The sequence below is a fragment of the Podarcis melisellensis genome (assembly GCF_964234715.1).
Source record: "Podarcis melisellensis genome assembly, chromosome: 13".
NCBI classification, from domain to species: Eukaryota; Metazoa; Chordata; class Lepidosauria; order Squamata; family Lacertidae; genus Podarcis; species Podarcis melisellensis.
In genome coordinates this window covers 7,820,612-7,842,362 of record NC_138545.1, presented here as the reverse complement: position 1 = coordinate 7,842,362, position 21,751 = coordinate 7,820,612, and the positions used below count along the sequence as shown (strand labels likewise).

The window sequence follows — 21,751 nt, the reverse complement described above, 5'->3', positions numbered from 1 at the left end:
TTAGAAGAATAAACCTTCTCAAAGTATAAAGGAACAGTTTACAGCCTCAAAATAAATAGGAAGAAACCTCTTCTTCTGCTTACACCCCATTCTCCAGCCAAGCCAGCTGCTTTTCCATTTGCTCTTGGCCTTTTAACCTTAGGAAGATATGGCTCATTTTACTATTTACCAACTCTTAATTTGTAGGGTGAGTGTAACCTTGCTCTCAGCCTGTAATTCCCTTTTTTACGACTTTGAGAATTGTTTTCTGCTATAAATCAGGGGGCCCCCTTGTCCAGGAGGATAAACATCTTGCCAAAGTACTTAGGCAGCTGGTCTTCTGCCTGGCATAAAACATTTGAAAATCTTTAAGCTCATTTTAAAATACAGATCCTTATCAAAATATAAGCCTTGATAAAAATGCAGGCTATGATTAGATGCCTCAAATTAAGTTCCCACTAGGAACTTAACCTGTATGCCTGAATCCTGCACAAAGCAGGAATGAAACACACATGTCAGTTCAAGTGCAGGGAGTTCAGTCCTGATTTGTAGGATTTGGTTCACTCCAGATCCCTAACTTTCCATTTATAAAAGATTTTCAGTAAACAAAGCCATTCCTTAACCTGACCTGTTGCGGTGCTGTTTATTAACATAACCTCTGGCTACGTAATGATTTTTCTGCCTGCTGTAGCCATTGTAATAAACTGTGCTAGCTGTTCTGTGATTTGTAAATGAATCTTCCTTGCTCCTTTTATTTCTCATATTGTATATTATATTATATATATTATATTATATTATTGTGTTAAAATTGTATTTTGTTAATTATCATTATGGTTTATACGGTATCCTACGGAATTCAAATTGTAATATAATAGAATACAATATAAGAAATAAAAGAAGCCACACACACACAAAAAACCACCGTTTAAATTAAAAATAAAAAGAATAATATCCCATGGTCTGTTCCAACTGCTCATAAACAGTTGCTCCCTCTGGTCTTCAGTTTCCAAGGCAACAAGTCGTCTCCCAAACCATTCATCCCATAAAATAAGGTCTTTGGGGTTGACTTTTTTTAAAAAAGAAGTAAAGTAATGGGGGATCATTTGTTCTTCAAATGTTCTGTCATCTTTGTGTGTGTCACGACATCCCCTGTCTCTTCTACATTAAATGTATGGCTCTTTATTTCAGCTGCTCGTGAAGTACTGTTTTGCTCTGCTCTTGTTGCAACTTCATTGTAATATAATAAAATACTTCATTTTTGCTTGTTGGGACTATGCCTTGCAGCCTCTCTTCCTATTATTTATTCTATACTAATTTCCAGATATTAAAAGCGCTGAGTAAACACTGAGGCCTGCTGTCAGTTGAGTCCTGGAGCTGAGGAACTGCGGCCTGGTGAGGCAGTTGAGGCCTAGCGTGAAACTACTGAGGGAGAGTGGCAGTTGGCCGAAGGTGACAGTTGATGGGCATTGCGGAAGCTGAGGGAGACTAGCAGCATAAACTCTGTGGAGGAGACTTAAAGATCAATATCCCTCATTAGTTTTATAGCAGCACCTTCTCAGCACCCAGTATGAAAAGGAGAGCACCCTCCTGACCAGGGCCGGATTTAGGTTTGATGAGGCCCTCAGCTACTGAAGGTAATGGGGCCCTTTATACTCTGTTTCCCCAAAAGTAAGACATCCTCCCGAAAATAAGACCTACTTCCAGTTTTGCCTCTCACTGTAATATAAGGCCTCCCCCGAATAAAAGGCCTCCCCGATAATAAGGCTACCCCTGAATATAAGGCCCCCGAAGCTACCGTAAGGTGTTGTACCATATACAGTTAATAATTCCCTTTTTGTTTTTTGTTGTTCTGAAGGGGTACAGTTAGGGTTACCCCAGAAAGCCCTAAAAAACTGTTTGTGAATCCCCCCCCCCCCGCCAGGCCTCGGCGTACGCATTTTAAAAACTGCATTTCCCTCTAAGACAAAAAGCATGAGCTAAGCAGTCCTCTCTGTAGCAAAAACGCTGTAACAAACCCAGAGCTGAGAACAGTAAAGCTTTTCGCTTCCCAGATCCAAGATAACCTTGTCCTGGTACATTGATTTGCAACATACTTCCGGGAACAGAGCCAGAGAATGAAAAGCAACATTTGTATGTAAGAATCTGTGAAGGGGGAGAGGAAAAAAGGGGTTTGGAAAAAGGATAAAACCTGCTTGTAAAATGTTTTCGGTGCGGCCTGTCTTTTGTGAACTGAATCACACAGGTGCCTTCTGCCCCTCCGGATGGCAGAATAAAACGCTCTTTCTCTGGATTAACCCCTTGGTGTTGTTTGGCTCCTTTTGTCTCTGCTCAGGTGCAACAATTATTCCTACCCGTGGATTAAAAAGGCTACAGTTCAACAATAAATGTGTACCATATTCTTCTTCATGGAAAAATAAGACATCCCCTGAAAATAAGACCTAGCACATCTTTGGGAGCAAAAATTAATATACGACACTGTCTTATTTGGGGGGGGGGTATGTCCAGCTGTCCTTTGTCAGCAACAAATTGTCGCTGTTTTTTGTGTTGAATATATGCTATATGGTAATTTATGGACCTAATAGGTATCTAAAGTCATTTGCACATAGCAAATAGGAGCCTATACAACACAAAACACTGTTGCTGTATGTAAGTTTTATTTTGTTTTTTATCTTATATTTTGGAAATGTACATCCAGGTGTTTTTTTCCTTTAATTTTTTGGGGGGCCTCCAAGAGAGTGGGGCCCTAAGCTATAGCTTGTTTACCTTCTACGTAAATACGGCACTGGCCACACGCATACAGACCTCGGATGCCCCCCAATGGGACAGATATGATATTTTTGATATTTTTATTTATTATGATGTTATCTGGGTGTCATAACCTGGGACCCAGGTGAATGTCATGGCCTAGGGCAGACGTCAAACCCTCAGGTCAGCACAGCACAGTACAGCATGCACCTATGCTCACATTATTATTATTATTATTATTATTATTATTATTATTATTATTTATACCCCGCCCATCTGACTGGGTTTCCCCAGCTACTCTGGGCAGCTTGCAGCATATATAAAAACATAGTAAAACATCAAGCATTAAAAACTTCCTGAAACAGGGCTGCCTTCCGGTGTCTTCTAAAAGTTGTGTATTTCTTTATCTCCTTGACATGTGAAGGGAAGGTGTTCCACACACAGGGCGCCACTACTAAGAAGGTCCTCTGCCTGGTTCCCTGTAACTTCGCTTCTCATGGTACAAACACAATGTATCTCTGTCACTGTCCTATTGGAAATCTTTTGGAAATCTAACCACCTCTCTTGGTTTTAGCTCTCTGTTTAAGAGCTTGCTTTGCATTTAACTGTTAAGCACTAGAGTTGCAATTATTGTTTTATTTGATTTACATACTGCCCTTTATCCAAAGATCTCAACCATTGTGCAAAAGTCAGCTGCTGAAAATACATAATGTACCTTTTCTGGGATGTTTTTCGAGGCAGGCTCCTCACCTACTCATCAAATCATAGCTAATGCTCTAGTAATCCTTACCAATGCATTAATAGTACATTAATAGTGCAGTAGAAGAAAACAAGGCAGAATCTTTAAAACTTTCTCCTAATTAGCTCTCTGCTGTTCTGCTGGGGCCTAAACACAATGATGTAGCATTTAGGGGCAAAGATGCAACCCAGTAACCCAGCACTGGAGGCTAAGATGGAGAAAATCTCCACAGCCACCATGTATTTCCCTCTTGTACTCAGGTAGGTTGGAACAAAGGATAACCACACGCTGCAAAAGACCAACATGCTGAAGGTAATGAACTTGGCTTCATTAAAACTATCAGGTAACTTGCGGGCTAGAAATGCCACAGTGAAACTGGAAATGGCCAAGAAGCCCATGAAACCCAAGACACAGTAAAACATGGCGACTGACCCTTCGTTACATTGCACAATGATTTCTCCAGTTACTGTGTGCATGTCTAAATCAGGAAATGGTGGAGAGGTTGCTAACCACAAGGTACAAATACTTGCTTGAATGAGGGAACAGGAAAAAACAACAGAATGTCCCTGTCTTTTCCCCATCCACTTCCTCATGCTGGATCCTGGCTTTGTAGCCATGAAAGCTATCACTACAGTGGTGGTTTTGGCCAATACACAAGAAGCAGCCATTGAGAAGATGATGCCAAACACTGTTTGTCGAAGAAGACAGGTCACTTTTCCAGGTTTGCCAAGGAAAAGCAATGAAGAAAGGAAGCAGAGCAGGAGGGAGATGAGGAGGATATAGGTGAGGCCTCGGTTGTTGGCTTTGACAATGGGTGTGTCCCTGTGCTTAATGAAAATTGTTAACACCAAGACTGCATGAATGGAAAGAAAAACAGCAGCAAAGGCTAAAGTAATTCCTAAAGGTTCTTTATAAGAAAGAAAGGTTATAACTTTAGGCACACATTCATCTTTGTCCTTACTTGGAAATTGCTCTTCTGGGCACATGAAACAGTCAGCCATATCTAAAAAAGAGTAAATTTATCATTTCAGCATTAATTACCTGTTACCTATGGATTGTTCTCCACTCTACCTCTCATCATAGCTGTCAACGTTTCCCTTTTTTAAAGGTAAATTCACTTATTCCAAATAGGATTCCTCGCAAGAAAAGGGAAAGGTTGACAGCTATGCCTCTCATACATCAGTTAAGAATGTACAGATCTTTCTCTACCATTGGTGGATCTTTCCATAGGATTGCCCCCGATAGACTGGAAGAAGATTGGAGCAAGATTATCATCCAGCTTTCAGAGCTCTCCTATTTTTAAAATATAGTTCTTGTCTCAAAAAGTGAATCGACATATATGAAACACTCAAGATTTAGGGATAAAAATTAAGGTACGTTTAAAGGTGAGCTTATATAATTTGCACTTTTCAAAACAATGTACAAGCTGAAATACAGCTTACTCCTTTTCCTCTTTGTCAGGGACTAAAACCAATCCAGTCACCTGTGGATGAGTACAGAAATAACTGGTCACCTGTTTAGGGACTGAGTAGGAATATTTGGGGTGTTTCGCTGAGGAATCGCCTATGTTAGACTACTCCAAGCACCTCTTGTTTGCTAGCCTTTTTTTTCTTTGGCTTCATTTTTTCTCACAGATAGATGGCTGTGGGAGTGGGTGCAAGGCAGACTATGCCAAAATAATGAGCACCCCGAAGTACCAGCTTGGTAAAGGGATTCTTCCATATTCACAATTCATCACTGACTGGCATCAAGGTGTTTACAGGAGTGCTCCTTAGGCTTCACCCTTTGAAACTCGGGGCAGCAGAGGAGGGGTGCAGTAATCGACTGAGCACACCTCTGAATGAGCTTGCAATGTAAAGCATGGATAGAGTCATATTCTGCTATGAAGCTTGGAACCAGGATGGTGTCACCCTTAGAAGATATTTGGATATACATTCCCTTCTCTCTTCTGCAAATGCTATGCTCACATTGATTTAGCTAATCACATGACAGTATGCACATTGGAGTAAGTTTTCACTTGTAAATAGCCATCTGACACAACTCTTTTAAATTACTCTGTGTGGATCAAAACATTGGGGTACTACATGACCTACCCTTCTTGTTGGAAATCTTCCCTTCTGGACATGGAGTACAATCATAGCAGCAGAATTTCTTCCCTTCTTTCCTTTTCTTCTCATTGCCAGGGTGGCAGTAGTCGTTACACAAAGAAATAGGCATCGCCTATCCAGACATTAAAGGAGTTACAAAAGGGAAATGGAGATAGATAGAAAGATAGACAGACAGATACTTCTGATGTTGATCTTGGCATATGCGCCAGACCTTTTAAGGACCTAAAAGCATCCCTCTTGGGCAAGCAGGGGAACAGCTCTGGTAATACCCATAGTTTAGCCAGCAGATAACTCATAAAGACTGAGTCAAATGAGTATTTGAAGAGAGTGAGTCACCATTAGTTAAGATTCCACATCTACAAACACACAGAGAGAATCTTCAGAGAAGATGGCAAAGATGATGGGTCAGTGAAAAATCTAGACAGGTAATCAGTAATGGGGATCTATCTCTTGTCAAGAAAGGGACTACGGGAATCATCATGTTGAATGGTCAGAGAATAGTTTTCAAGTTGCTCAGTTAAAATGAAGCAGCTAGATTGAGCTCAGGATGAATAGGTAGTCAAAATATAGGAGTGCAATCCAGTTTATCTTGGCTCCTAATTAAGTTCCTTTGATTTCAGTACAGCTTAATCCCAATTAAATGGTTAAAAGATTGCAACCAAAGCACCAACTCCTCAATGTAGCTACATTATTATGGTGGACTTAATTGCGTTCATAGAATAATTTTTTAAATGTTTACACACTCAGAAATAAGTGCGTCCGTATGTATGTCAAGAACCAGAAAGTATCTTAACACTTCTGATAGTTGCTGCATTGGATTTGAATCTATATATACTACTACCAATCACAGCTATACTAAAATTCTAGCTTTCGTTTCCCACTCTCCAACCTCTTGATACTAATCACTAAGGGAAACCAAAAGAAAAATAAACAAAGAAGAATTCAAAATGAACCAAGGAATGCCTCTATTCATAGAGATGTATTATCTCTATAGTTATCTCTGTGACCAGTCATTGTTGTTATGTCAGTCTTTGTCTAAAAACATTAAAGGTGGTATGAGCATTATCTTCCTCATGATTATACTGGCCAGAATACTGCCTGGACGAGTCAGCAAGGGAACCCTAGGCTATAATGTCATTGACTGCAGCTCCTTCAGCCCATGTCTTCATCCAGCCACGCCAGAATCCATACCTGGTTGAAACCGCTGTGCCAGACAATTATATCTTCATGAATTATGAGTTCTTCACCTTTGGGAACATCTATGTCAATCCTACCAATTTTCACTCTCTGGAAAGAGTTATTTGGAAATATAATCATGTTCATTATGTCAAAGCCACCTCGCATTTCCCATTTGTCATTGAAGGAAATGGTTTCCCCAGCTGAGTTGTTAAAGGAACTCCCATGAAGAAAGTGATGGAGCTAAGGTATAATAAAGAGGGATATAAATAAATCAGAGAATTCATCTTTTCTGACTACTACCATTTATGTCAGCTAGTGATTTCCACTGCTGTTGGATGACAGTTACCAAGTACTCAACATGGCTAATGGGGATTATGGGAATTCTTCCTGCATTGGATATCCAGTTGGAGGACCCAGGAGAGACTCTCTGGGAAGCAGGAAATGGAAAGGCAACCAACAGGAAGACCTTCCACCACCCTAGGCTGAAGAGTCTGCTGACTTCTCTCTTTTATGGCTGGGTCTGTGTGTGGAGTTTTAGCACCACTGGGCTTGAGAGCTTGAGAGTAGCCTGGAAAGCTGAAGTGGGGTCACTGTGCAGGAGCAGAAGGATGCCCCATCAGAGCACAGTGCACTTCAACACCTTGCAGTCAGACTACTGGTTGGAGTGTTGAATCATCCTGAGCATTTCGGGAGGAATCCTTGCAACCTTGATGTCACCATTGCCCTGGGAAAAGCTGGGTGGGCTATGGAGGAGTGCCCATCACCACTGGGAGGGCTCAAGGACAGGAGGGAGGATGAGAAGTCCCCATCTCAAGAAACAGGCAAGCTTTCCAGAGGAGCCTCAACTGGAATTCTCCCCAGCCCTCTGATCCCTTTCAGCAGCCAGATCAGATTTTCAGGATCAAAGCTGTTGGCGGAACAAGGATTGTGATGCTCAAGAGTTTTATCTATCTGCTCTACTTTGAAATCCTGAATGACAAATCCTAAGTAGTTTATAGTGCAATAGGAAAATTCGGAAAGAGGGGGGGAACTTCCAGTGGCAGAAATTTTTTAAATTTAAAACATGCAAAGACAGTAGCAGTGAGAACAGTAGCAGGACGGGAAATGATGCAGGAGACAATTCCCTTGAGGAATGTGACACAATAAAGCAGGACTGTCACGGCCTTTCTAATAGAGCTGTTTGACACTGAAACAGACTCCCACAGAAGGTGGTGGACTCTCCTTCCTGAAGGTTTTTAAGCAGAGGTTGGATGGCCTCTTTCATGGATGCTTCAGTTGAGATTTCTGCATTGCAGGGGGTTGGACTAGATGAGCCTTGGGGTTCCTCCCAACTCTATCAGCCTATGAAAGAAATATAAACCTATAAAATGCTCTCAACCAATAAGATGGCCAATTCCATTTCCTCAGTGATTCATACAGGAGAAAGCTGAATATAGTCTCAACTCCGAGGTTTCCACAACCTGAGGAATTCTTCCGGGTTTGCCGCATGCGCACCCCGAAGTTTACATAACCAGAGGGTTACATAAAAGGAGTTTTGACTGTACTTTTTATTGAAATGAAAGAATATTTTGTTGTAGGGACATTACCTGCCAGGGCTGAAGATCTTGAAGTTCAGCATTGAAACCCTTCTCATTAGTTCTCAGCTTGGATCGAGAAGAGCCCATAATATGCAAAGCATGAGCCACAGCGTAAACACCATTATAAACACTATAGCTGTGGCCAGTCATGAGCACTTCAAACTGTGGTGCAGGGAGGCTCTCCAGTCTCTCCTCTCCAGTACATGTTTGGTCAACATCCATTGCCACATTGGGGTTCGGAAGAACACAGTCAAAGGCTTGCTCCCAAAAGTCCTTCAGAAAACTGTCCTTCTGGGCCCCGTGAAGCTTTATGGTCCCAATAAATTCCCTAAACCCCGAAATCTCTTTGGAGTGAACTGTAAAGGAAATTGCACCTTGGAACATTTGAAGACCCCAGCTCCTTTGAATGCCAGTTAATATGAAATCTATCTGGGTTGTTGTAATCCACACCTTTCTCATTGAGGGAGTCTCCTTGTTTCCAGAGTCTCGTATAAACATAATAGCCCTAAGCCATGCAATAGTCAAAGATTCTCCATATATAATGAATGTAATCACTGTATAATCTGTGTAATGTGCATAAAAAATTGTGGCTCTATCAATAAGTTTCTCCAAGTTATCCCAATGGCTTATGCGTGGGATTCTTTGGGTGAATGCTGAACAGATCCCATACTGAGAAAACAATGGATCCAGTGTCTGCAAGAAATGTTCTCCACTGTTATCATCATCTATAAGAATTCCAACCCATGTCCATTTGAAATACTGGAGTAACAGGATAAGCCCCATATACTGCTGGGTTTCATTTGGGACCAGACAATAAAAGGATGGCCCTTGAGTGAAAGGATTCCCCTGTGGGGCAAATGAGCCATATGTGAGCTGGAAAAAATAATAATGTGCAGATATTGCAGGGCAAAGTTAGGAATGCCTTTATATTCCTGCTTATACAACAATTATATATATAAGCAGTTGTTAGGAGCCTAGAGCTAAATTTAGCACATCTGATTGAATGTCCCAAGTATATAAAGCATACAATTTCATCATCATAAAATCATAGAATTGTAGAGTTAGAAGAGATCCACAAGGGTCATCTAGTCCAACGCTGCAATGCATAACATTTGTACCAAATGTTCATTAGCAAAATGTTGAGCAGGAGAGCAGAGAATTGATTGATTGCATCTCTATCTCCAATGAGATATTTTTTTCTCCAACCTGCTCAAGGTGGCGTTTATGGTTCTCCCTGCATTTAATCCCCACAACAACTCTGTGAGGTAGGCTAATAATAGTAGTAGTAGTAGTAGTAGTAATAATAATAATAATAATAATAATAATAATAATAATAATAATAATTTATTATTTATACCCCACCCATCTGGCTGGGTTTCCCCAGCCACTCTGGGCGGCTTCCAACAGAATATTAAAATGCAATAGTCTATTAAACATTAAAAGCTTCCCTAACCAGGGCTGCCTTCAGATGTCTTCTAAAAGTCTGATAGTTGTTTTTCTTTTTGACATCTGGTAGGAGGGCATTCCACAGGGCAGGTGCCACTACTGAGAAGGCCCTGTGCCTGGTTCCCTGTAACTTGGCTTCTCACAGCGAGGGAACTGCCAGAAGGCCCTCAGCACTGGACCTCAGTGTCCGGGCAGAACGATGGGGGTGGAAACGCTCCTTCAGGTATACTGACTGAGAAGCAGTGACTGGCCCCCAAGTTCACCCAATGAGATTTTTATGGCCAAGTACAGATTTGAACTTGGGTTTCCTAGGTCCTGTTAGTCTGACACCCCAAACTCTACACAGCACAGTCTCTCACACCATCCTGGGTACAATTTGGTTTGTTTCACTGGGGCAACAGTCTGTTTGAAATCTTGATTGTCCCATTACCCTTGCCCTCACCACACTCTGAGCCCCCACCTGTTCCAAACTCCCCAACACTGCCCTCATCTCTGTTGTTGTTGTTTTATCGGTCGCTTCATTACCAACATAACTCTAATGACTTACATTTTACTGTATAAACAAAAACCAGCACCAAAAAACAAAAACAAAAAAGAAATCTAAAAGACAACCCTATTTTTAAAAGGCAGGCTTAAAACACCACACACACTCAAGGAGGCCACAGTTAACTAAGAGCCAAAAAATAAATGTTAAGTAATAAGGGAAGAATAAATAAAATATCATGAAACTACAAAATCAAGTTCCGCATAAGAAAGAAGCGCCTACATCACTCTCACACACAATCTCATGTGTACAGGGACAATTCCTACCTGTGGAACCTTATAGGAACCTATAATATCTGCTATAAGATTAGAAGTATCAGAGCCAAGTCCGCCAATGATAGCCATGAGCTTTTTGTGTCTGTCACACTGGTAGTTGGGAACAAATTTATCCGTTTTGAAGAGCACATCCAAAGTGGTACGATAAGTCATCCTTGCATCGTAGTAGCTATCATAGATATGGAATCCAAGTGTGACATTGGGTAGGAACTTCGGATTCTCATTGATTTCGTTCACAGCAAATGCCAAAGCAAGGATGTGCTGGTAGAATTTTGTCACCATTCTGCATATAGAGGTAGAATTTGTTCATCCCTTTGTATAATGAGTATGTTTACTGCTATCATATCACAATATTCACATTAATGTGGATTACAAAATATTTGCTGATGTTTTAGCAGGCAGACTTAAAAGAGTTTTAAATGAAGTAATTCATAAAGACCAGGCCGGCTTTCTCCCAGGTAGACACATGTTTGCAAACACAAGGAACATTATTGACATTTTGGAACTTTTGCAAACAGACATAAACACTAAAGCAGTGCTGATTTTTATAGACGCGGAGAAGGCCTTCGACAACATCTCTTGGAAATTTATGAAGGGAAATTTAAAAGAAATGGGAGTGGGGCGGGGTTTTGAAAATGGGATTGATGCAATATATTGAGAACAAAAAGCTAAATTGATAGTTAACAATGTGGTAACGGAAGAATTTAAAATTGAAAAAGGAACATGACAAGGCTGCCCGATTTCCCCTCTGTTATTTATTTCAGTTTTGGAGGTGCTCCTGAACCTGATCAGAGGTGACCGGTTGGTGCAGGGGATTCAGGTCGGAGCGAAACAATATAAACTTAAAGCTTTTGCAGATGACCTAGTTTTGACACTGCAGGAGCCAGAATCTAGTACGAAAAGAGTATTACAACTGATACATGATTTTGGTCAGGTGGCGGGATTTAAGCTAAATAAACAAAAAACGAAGGTGTTAGGGAAAAATATGACAGATACAGAGTCAGAACGGTTTCAGAGAGAAACAGAATTATCATTGGTGAAAAAGGTAAAGTACCTAGGGGTCAACATAACAGCCAAAAATCTGAGTCTATTTAAGGACAATTATGAAAAATGCTGGTCTGAAATTAAGAGAGACTTGGATAGCTGGGCAAAACTGAAGCTTTCTTTGTTAGGCCGAATTGCTGCTATTAAGATGAATGTATTGCCAAAGATGTTGTTTCTGTTCCAAACATTGCAAATTGTGGACAAAACGGAGTGTTTCCGGAGGTGGCAGAGAGATATTTCCAAATTTGTCTGGCAGGGCAAAAAGCCCAGAATCAAGTTTAAGATTTTAACAGATGCGAAGGAAAGAAGGGGCTTTGCCCTGCCAGACTTAAGGTTGTACTATGAAGCCGCAGCTTTCTGCTGGCTAAAAGATTGGCTACTTCTCGAAGGCACTGATGTGTTAGACCTGGAAGGTTATAACAATGCTTTTGGTTGGCATGCATACTTGTGGTATGATAAGGCTAAGATCAATAAGGCCTTTAAGAACCATATTGTCAGAAAAGCAGTGTTTAATGTCTGGACAAAATATAAAGACTTACTGGAAAATAAAACTCCAAGGTGGCTCTCACCTTTGGAAGCTAAGGCCTGGAAAAGACCCAATATGGAAGCCTACTGGCCAAAATATTGGGAACTGTTAGAAAAAGATGGAGACAATTGGAAATTGCAGAGTATGGAGAAAATGAAGGATAAAGTGCGAGACTGCTTACATTACGCTCAGATTAAAGAAATTTTTAAAAGTGACAAGAAGCTAGGGTTCCAGGTGGAGAAATCGAAGTTGGAAACAGAATTGTTAGAACCTAAGACTAAGGTACTTTCAAGAATGTATAACTTGCTGCTGAAATGGAATACACAAGACGAAATGGTTAAGTCGGCTATGATAAAATGGGCACAGGACATTGGGCATAACATTATGTTTGAGGACTGGGAAAGGTTGTGGACCACTGGGTTGAACTTTACTGCATGTAATGCTCTGAAAGAAAATGTAATGAAAATGATATACAGATGGTACATGACCCCAGTTAAACTAGCCAAGATATACCATTTGTCTGACAATAAATGTTGGAAATGTAAAGAAAATGAAGGAACATTCTTTCACCTCTGGTGGACCTGCCCTAAAGTGAAGGCCTTCTGGGAAATGATATATAATGAGCTGAAAAAGGTATTTAAGTATACCTTCACCAAGAAACCAGAGGCCTTTCTTCTGGGCATTGTCGACCAGAAGGTGTTAAAGAAAGATAGAACATTTTTCATGTATGCAACAACAGCAGCAAGTATACTACTCGCTAAGAACTGGAAAATTCAAGATCTACCCACACTGGAAGAATGGCAGATGCAACTGATGGACTATATGCAATTGGCGGAGATGACTGGCAGAATCCGAGACCTGGGAGAAGAAAGGATTGATGAAGACTGGAAGAAATTCAAGATTTATCTACAAAAACATTGTGATTTAGTGGAATGTTAAGAAGGATGCTTGGTTATAAATAATTGGCCATCACTAAAATAGATCAGAATTTGATGATAAGAGAGATTAAGAGAAACAAAATTTGTAGGAGAATTTCTGTATTGTATTTAAATAAGTGGTTACAGATTTGGAAATAAGATGATAATTTGCTTGACAAAAACTTATTAATGATGCAAGTGGGAGCGGGAGACGTGAGGAAGTCTAAGGATGTTACGAAATTTTGTAAAAACAAAGCAACACTGTTTATTATTATTGTATTTCTTTTCTAAAAACTCCAATAAATATCTATTAAAAAAAATCATATCACAATATTGGTAATTTCTAATAGATTCTATGGGGGGATCAGTCAAACCTACACACACACACGGACGGACACACACACACACACACTTAACATTCTGCCATTTACAGAAAAAATATATTTGTGATCTGAGCAGCTACAAAAGATGCATAGCAAACGAAGCAATTTCTTACTCTGGAACATTAAGCTGGTTCTGAGAAGGATGTTCACTGTATGAAACTTCATGAGAATGGTAAACTAACTGAGAAGCAATTCCACCAATGAAGAGAGCTCCTGGCTGGAACCACTCATGTGGAACAGGGTGGGGATCATTTCTGGGACACTCCAGAGTATCTACTTTGTACCCCATGGGAAGCAACAAAGGTAGAGCTATCAGAAGCCACAACATCTAATCAGCAAAGCATCCCTCTAGATTGAGAATCTCCTCTGTACAGAAACAGAAACTACCAGACTTAGCAGTCTACATAGGTTGGTGGCTAATTCTGCTAACACATCTCTTAAGAGAAATACATCAGCTATGTCTTTGACTGAGACACCAATGCATGCCTTAAGGGCTAGCAAGGTTAGTTGATGTAAGGTGGAATAAAAGGGGAAGAGTATGAAAGGAAAGTGACGGAGCCCTGCCCACCTTTTCCCCTACTCTCGGGTGTACATTGCTCGGGGGGTATTTATATCAATTTTCAGGTTTACTGGTTGATCATTTTCTAGTAACTTCTGGCAAGTCTTTGGAGCTTTGGGCAGTTGGAACAAATTATAGGGGCTTCCATGATCCTAGGAGGCCAGTGATTAGCCCTTTACCATTTGAGTGCTATTCCTCAACCCCACCCCCAAAGCAAATCTGTTAATTCCTTTTTCGAGATCAGATAATGACTCTCCACTGTTCCTTGCAGCATTATAATAATAAGTAGCAGGTGGCTAAGAGAGCCCCATAGGAACTGCACTCCAGGAAGGAACAGAAATCAACATGTTCAATGGCGGCATTTTGCAACTACCCTTTTAATATTATATACGAAGGGCATAAGCTTTCTATCATACTATGGCAGAATAAGAAGAATACAAGAAGAATTACTAAATGTAATTAATAAATAAAAATTACATACATCGATATTTAGTTTGTTGTTTGTTATTTACCATCTTATTTCCTCCCAAACATTGCATACAACAACACACATATGTGCGGACACCCACACACCCACACCCGCACAGAAAATGGTAATAATGAAAGTAAATATTTTCCCCCTTTTATCTTCCAAAATCTTTTCTTCAGCTTTGACTTCCTGTCAAGTCCCTTTGCATATGTTTTATCTTACATTTGAATGTACACAAAACAATAAACCTTTCTATATAATTTTTCTAATACATTCTGAAAACATAATAAATCCTTAATTGTTGTCCACCTGCTTTTAGTTCCTTTATCACTCAAATGCTAGCACGGAGTCAAAACTATTATTGTATTTTTGAACATATCTTCTATAACCATCCCATTTTTCTGCAAATTTTTGCTTTGAGTTTCCTCTGAGTTTCCTAGTCAGTTGAGCCGTCCCCATCAATTTCTGTAATTTGATTTGCCAATCTGTTATTTTTGGAGCCTTGTGATCTTTCCATCCCTTGGCCACTAGTATACAAGCCACTGCGGTTGCATACAAAAATACCTCTCTTAGATTTTTTGAGATCTCTTTATCTAAAATACTTAATAGAAATCCCTCCGGTTTTTTTAGTAAAAGTTATCCCCATCATCTTTTTTAATTCATCGTATATTTTCCCCCAAAAAATCTTAATCTTTTCACACATCCACCACATGTGGATCATGTCACCGTTATTTCCTCCACATCTCCAACAAGCATTTGCCAAATTTTTATACATTCTTGATAATCTGGAAGGAGTGAGGTACCACCTATGAGCCATTTTTATCATGTTCTCTCTTATATTATAGCAGGCTGTGAATTTCAAATTTACCTTCCATAAGTTTTCCCAATCTTTTAGCATAATTGGACGGCCCACATCTTGGGCCCAATTTATCATTGAAGCCTTAACCTCCTCATCCATTACTTCGTAGTCTAAAAGAAGTCTATACATTTTTGTGATTATTTTAGTTTTACTATTCAGTAATTCTCTTTCAAATCTTGAAGGCTCCTTTTCAAAACCTATCTGCTTATCCTGTCTGAACATTTCATTCACCTGGAAGTAATCTAGCCAAGTAGAAAAGTGATCTTTTATTTTCTTATAACTTATCAATGTTAGTTGACCCTCCTCTCCCTTAATGTTGTGTTATACGTTATCCAGTTCTCTTTGATGTTGTTGGTTTTTTTAGCAGTGATTGCTTCTAATGGAGAGTTCCATCTTGGGGTAGTTATAATTAGATCGTCAGCAAATGCCCTCATTCTGTAACTTCTATTTCCCAGCATAATCCCTTTTATTTCTTTTTCCTGCCTAATTCGTTTAGATAAAACTTCCAATGTTAATATGAAAATTAAGGGGGATAGTGGGCAACCTTGTCTGACCCCTTTACTGATTTCACACTCCTGTGATAAATTTCCATTTATTATGATTTTAGCTTTTTGTTTTGAATATATTGCTTCAATCCCTTTTATATACTGTATACCAAAATCCATATGGTGTAATAGACCTTTCATAAATTTCCAGGAGACCCTATCGAAAGCTTTTTCAGCATCTATGGCCATTAAGACTGTCTTCTTTTCTATTCTTAAGTCTAAATACTCTAATAAGTTTATAATGTTTCTAGTGTTGCTATAAATCTGCCTCCCGGGCAAAAAGCCAGCTTGGTCATTGTGTCTAATCATCTGGAAGACTTTTTTTTAATCTTTTGGCTAAAATATTTGCATATAATTTATAATCGTTATTTAGGAGTGCAATAGGCCTATAGTTGTTAATAAGTAGGAAGATGGCTTCAAGATGGCGCCGAGGTAAGACGCTCTTATCGGAGCTCAAAGAGATCTTTTAACTAAATGTTGCTGGCTCTCCTTCCCCTTTTGGATTTTATTTCCTTTCACCATTTCGCTGCGCTTTTGAACATTTTATCTTATCCTCCTCGGTGCCGGGACTTAAAGAAGCTAATGAAGCTTTAACGAAGGCTCTCAGACATTCCCTTCCGGGCATTAAGGCACTCCCTCCCAGTTTCTCGTCGACTCCTTGTGATAAACTTATTACAAGGATTCTTAAGGACTTTTAATCGGCTTTTAACCCTAAAAACTACAAATTCATAAAACCACAAATTTCTCCCACCACTTCTAACTTCGTGGACCCCCAAACATCTCAGTTGTTTTAACAAACTGGGAAGAAGGGGGGGGTACTTCAAAGGAGTGCTATAATTGGCCCCAGTTTTAAACTCCTCGCAGCAGCCCAGCCTGGACTGAATGAGAATTGAACGAGATTGCGACCTGAGAACCTTAGCACTTTATCACTTTACTTAGAAGTCTGATTTCATCGACTTAAGAAGAATCTAGAAATGAGAAGAGCCAAAAGACTCAGGTGTCTTGATACAGAAACTGACACAGAGTCCTCTGGTTTCAAACAGAGTAATCTAGATAATTACCTGCTACCTCAAAAACAGCACGTATCTCCTCCCAAAACCTTCCTCAACTCTTCGCATGAAAAGACAATTGAAGAGATATCCCAAGGAATAAATGAGGACAAGGCTACTACTCCCATAACAGAGGCACAAGCGCTAATTGATAGAAAGGTGGAGCTGCTAGAGGAATGCTGCCTACTGACTGCTCAAACAGTTCAAAAAATCTTTGAACAATTACAAAACATCTCCAAGAAGCTGGACAACCGAGATGAAAGGAGGCAACTCACTCCCCTTTTGCCATCCTTAACAAGCCCTGGAGATAAACAGAACAAATACAAATTTATGCCTCTAAACCAGCCAAAAACCAGAGGAAGCCCCCCTCACTCAATCAACCTGATACTGAGGCCATGTGAGATTGTTCTCCACATTTTTCCATATAGAGGGCCCCTACCTTATTGGGAGTCACCTTTCTGGGCCAGACATCATCTAAATCTGCTCCTTAGCCTTGAGGGTGGAAGCATTGACTTAAAAGCAGTCAAGAGGCTTACTAACGATGGATATTCCAAAAAAGTACTACTAAGATTTGGTAGCCATAGAATTCCAACCAAACTCTTAAGGGAAAAGGCTCATTTAGCCCAGAAAGGAATTATCCCGCGCCGACACTTTGAAGATGTATCACCCAGACCACTGATTGCATCTAAAAGACAGAACAAGATGAACAAGGCCATTCCACCAGAAGCCGATATCTGCCCTACTCCCGTGGAAGCACCCAGTAGATGGGAGAAACCGCAGCCAGCTACCCGGAAAACCACACAAGAAAAATCCAAGCTCCCAAACCACGCGACTGTAGCATCAAATAACAACCTCGCCCTTGACACAATAGACTGGACAGTCCCAGAAGAAGAAGATCTGCTGAGTAACTTTACCAAGCTACCAGAGAAAGAACAAATAAACATACTCAGTAAATTGACGAAACTACAGGCCAGATTGACCGAAATTCACCAACAGGGTCAACAAAATGCAGTAGAAACAACACACAATCAAACTTTACACTTACCAGCTTTTTCCCCAAAATGCATAGTCAAAAAGAGAGCTACTAATGGAACTTTCAAATGTATAGATGCAGAGCTTCAAATCCAGCCGCCTTTAGAATATGAAATGGCAAGGAAAAACTCCAGTAATGAAACCACAAATTCCTGGCTGAGATATCAAATATTAGCTCCAAACGAAATAGGTACCCCTACTTTAAGTACTACAAAGGACCTTAACATTGCCGAACAAAAGATGACCTCCAACAGACCTGACACACTGAGCTCAACATCAAATGAGGCCAAAGAAATGGAAGTAGAGACTGAAAACAGTCCAACTGTCCATAACAGCCCACCAGCCACAGAAATTTCTCAGGAACAAGGAACAGTTAAGGAAGAAAATCAAGAAAGGGAGGAAATTTTAATTTCCCACACTTTAAAAAAAAATCTAAGAGATCCACCACCATGTTCCCCACCGAAAGCAGCGACAAATGGCTGTATCTGCACAAGACAAAATCCCTCGCTAGACTTAATAACAGAACTAGAATGACTAAATGCTGTCAACCAGCCACCAACTCAAAAACGGACCCTACGCTTGCTGTCCTGGAATATCGCAGGGTGGGGAAACAAAGGCGGAGACCCAGACCTAATGAACTTCTTTAAAGATTTTGAATTAATACTTCTACAAGAAACATGGTCAACTAGAGATATCAAAATCAACGGATTCACCTCCTATACGAAACCCGCATCGAAAACAAACACGAAGGGCCGGCCGAAAGCAGGGTTCTGTTGTATGATCAAAGACAACTTAGGGTTTGAAATCAAGCAACTAGAAGAATGCTTACCACTTGCACAAGCTCTACTTTTAACCCAAAACAAAGATTCTTTGCTACTTGTAAATGTCTATATCCCCCCAACCAAAAATAACAGCAGCAGTGAAAACTGGTCACAACTAACCTCTTATATAGAAAACTTGACCGATAAATACCCAAATGCCTCACTGATAATAGCAGGTGATTTTAATGCCAGAGTAGGAACCAACAATGAACAACTATGTAGCAAACTAAATTGGAATACTGATAATGATATCGCACATGCCCTGAAAATAGGACGATTCTCCAGAGACAGGGTTGTTAACAACGAAGGCTTACGCCTACTTGAATTATGTAACAACTTTAATTTGCAGATTGTAAATGGTTCAACAAAAGGCGATAGTAGCGGGGAGTTTACATACTTCTCCCCCCGAGGATGCAGCGTCATCGACTATATTCTTGTCCCTTATAATATTATAAATTTGATCATGGACTTCAAAATTGGAACGCGCACTGAAAGCGACCATCAGCCATTATCGTTGTCTATTAACTTAAAGGACGAAACCAAAATCATTAAGTACAATACCATAGAACCTTCTCAATACAAACAAATGACCCAATTAAAATGGTCCCAGGAAATGAGTGTAGCAGTGGGGCAAAAACTTACAGCCAACTTGAGAAAACAAGTATTATCCAACTTAAAGATCACTAATTTCTACAGTGATATTCCGAAAATTTATAATGAAATCTTCCAAATGTTTGTAGAGCTTAGTACTCCACCTAAAGTTTGGGTACTTAAACATACCGCTAGCCCTTGGTTTGATGATGAATGTTTCCAGCTAAAAAGAAAACTGCGCCAAACATTTAAAAATAATCGCACCAAACTAGAGCCCTCTTATCTTGATGAAAAAAGAAAATATCATTACATTCTGGCCGAAAAGAAACAGAAATACGCAACCCAAAAATGGCTACAATTATTTGACTCAATTCAGAGTAAAAACAACAAAGCGTTCTGGAACTTAGTGTATGGAGGATTGAAAGCCGAAAATCAACTAACTCTACCACCAATTGCAGAATCCAAATGGTCCCAATACTTTACATCTGTATTTAACAATCTACATAGTGAACTTAAAGGAAATGAAACCACTAAAAATAAAATTATTAAACTCCAGGAGTGGCCAAGGGTAGAGGAAGAGGAAATTAGAGAGATAGTTAAAAATTTCAAATCGGGGAAATCTCCTGGGCCAGACGGTCTACCAATAGAATTATTTAAGACCTATATAGATTGGTGGGCAGAACCCTTAGCCCAACTGTTTACGCTTATAGATAAATATGGGATCATACCTGAGATATGGCTAAGATCAATAATTATTCCAATCTTTAAAAATGGCGACCCAAAAGAACCAAGGAATTATAGACCGATAAGCCTTCTATCAGTGATAGGGAAAATCTACGCTAAGCACCTCTTATCTAAACTCCTTACCTGGATGAAAAATCTAAATTTACCAGGGAAAGAACAAATAGGTTTCTCCAAAGGTTGCTCTACACTAGACCACTGTCTTATTCTTATGCATCTGGTTGAAAAATACAGATCCCAAAGGCAATCTAAGATATACGCTGCTTTTGTAGATTTTCGTGGTGCATTCGACTCAATTGACCGCCCAAAGTTGTGGAGGAAACTCGCAGAATTAAAAATTGATCAGCGCCTATTGATCCTAATCCAAAATCTACACTCTTCCAATACCTGTCAAGTCAAACTTAACATCAAAGGTCACCTTTCATCAGACATCCCAATCTCGAAAGGGGTAAAACAAGGGTTCATTCTTGCCCCCTTTCTATTTAATTTATTTTTATCAGACTTGCCAGATTACCTTCAAAAAATAGAATCACATGCCCCTAAACTTAATCAGAAACCAGTTCCTCTCTTACTATACGCAGACGATGCTGTCCTACTATCCTTAACGAGCTTGGGTCTAAAACGTCTTATATCTTCACTGATCCTCTATTGCGAATGTAACAAACTCTCTATAAACTATGAGAAGACAAAAATTTTGGTCTTCTCGAATGGTTGGAAATTAGAGAAATGGAAAATAAGAGGGCAAGAAATCCAACAAGTGAAAATCTATAGGTATCTGGGAATCTTATTCCAGAGCAATTTAGGGTGGGCAACCCATCGCACAAATGCCATAAAACAGGCAAAGTGCATCTCATCAGCAGTTGCCCGTTTTCATTATCAGAAAGGTAATCAATTTATTCCTGCGGCAAATCAGATATTTCAAACAAAAGTGCAATCCCAGATATTCTATGGAATCCCGCTATGGGTCCAAGCATATAACAATGATTTAAAAAAGATTCACTCTAGCTTTCTGAGACGTATTCTTGGACTCCCAGCTATGATCAAATATGAAACAATGTGTGCAGAAATAGGCATACACACAATGGAATATTGGGCATGGTCCACCTCAATAAAGTATTGGTTACGCTGCCACTTCCGCTGCCCTCCATCAAGTCTGCTCGCTGATTTGCTCAAAGACTCCTATAAATCAAGATGGTATCAGCACCTCGAAAAAAAGATTGAATCTTTAGGCGTCGAGCTGGAGTCCCTGTACAATTCTAATGAGCAATATATTTCCCATAATATCCTAACTAGACTAAAGGATGTCGAGAGACAAAATATTACGGCAGCTGTAAACAAAATTTGCTCCCCCATATTCTATGAATTAAATATCTTAGATAGCAGAGCCAATTACGTCACTAAACTAATAATCCCAGCCCAACGTAGGGCTTTTATGCTGGCCCGCTTGAATGTTTTTCCCTCAGCATTTGTCAGGGGAAGATATCAAAACATTCCTAGAAACAAGAGACTCTGCAGATGCTCTATGAATGTCCCGGACACTGTAGAGCATATTCTCCTTCATTGCCCACTGTACAGTACGCTCCGTCAACGCGTGCTGTCCCCTCTTTTGGGTGGTCTGGAACC

General features: G+C 39.9%; 1 long non-coding RNA gene across 1 annotated transcript in view; it reads left to right on the top strand.

Annotated features, from left to right (window-relative positions):
• Positions 1 to 870: 870 nt before the first annotated feature.
• The window catches only part of LOC309355931, a 49,750-nt gene continuing 28,869 nt past the window's right edge, over positions 871 to 21,751 (top strand). Inside the window, exon 1 of the long non-coding RNA XR_014162642.1 lies at positions 871 to 1,613. This is a non-coding gene — a long non-coding RNA (uncharacterized lncRNA). The remainder of the gene's footprint in view (positions 1,614 to 21,751) is intronic.